Source organism: Arachis ipaensis, chromosome B06 (genome assembly GCF_000816755.2).
Source record: "Arachis ipaensis cultivar K30076 chromosome B06, Araip1.1, whole genome shotgun sequence".
Taxonomy (NCBI): Eukaryota; Viridiplantae; Streptophyta; class Magnoliopsida; order Fabales; family Fabaceae; genus Arachis; species Arachis ipaensis.
In genome coordinates this window covers 22832395-22833171 of record NC_029790.2, presented here as the reverse complement: position 1 = coordinate 22833171, position 777 = coordinate 22832395, and positions in this window count along the sequence as shown.

Below are 777 nucleotides of genomic sequence, written 5' to 3'. Positions count from 1 at the left end.
GATAGAAATTAATTTTTAGAATATATTTTTTAATTTTAAAAATGAAACATTTATCTTTTTGTTTTTCATGGTATCTCGTCAAGAATTAATGTGGTGCAAATTTAAATTTTATTTAAAAATTTGTCGTTAATCGGTGAATTATTACGTACACAAGACGAAATTCGTCTTTAAGAAAATAAGTCCAACTCTAGTAAATATTTGCCAACCCGAGTGCTTGGAACTTTGCCTTCACAACCACATTATTTACCAAACTAAGCTTGTTCAGGTGAGCTTAACTCGTGTTTAAAAATGTTGATTTACGCCTAGGCCGTGCTAAAATTTGGTATGTTTGAAAATTAATAAAAGATAGAATATATTTTTTCTCTAATATTTTTTAAAAAATTAAAATTTTTTTAATATTTAATTTGTTGTAATATTATTTTTTGACATTTTAAATATGATTCAATTATACTCTATATATTAACATATGGTTGCTATGTGTTAATTATACGGGGGTAAGTATGGTTTTGGTCCCTAAAGTTTAGCTCTATAATCGAATTCGTCCCTCTTGTAATTTTGGATTTAAAATCGTCCTTAACGTTTTTTTCGTATTAAAATCGTTCTTTTTATTTTTTTTGGACAAAAATGCTCTCACCACTACCAACACAATTACCTCCTCTACCACCACCACCACCACCAACACCAACACCACCGCCACAACCTCCACCAACAGCACCACCAACACCACCATCAGCACCACCACCACCACTAACACCACCACCAATGCCGCCGCCGTCC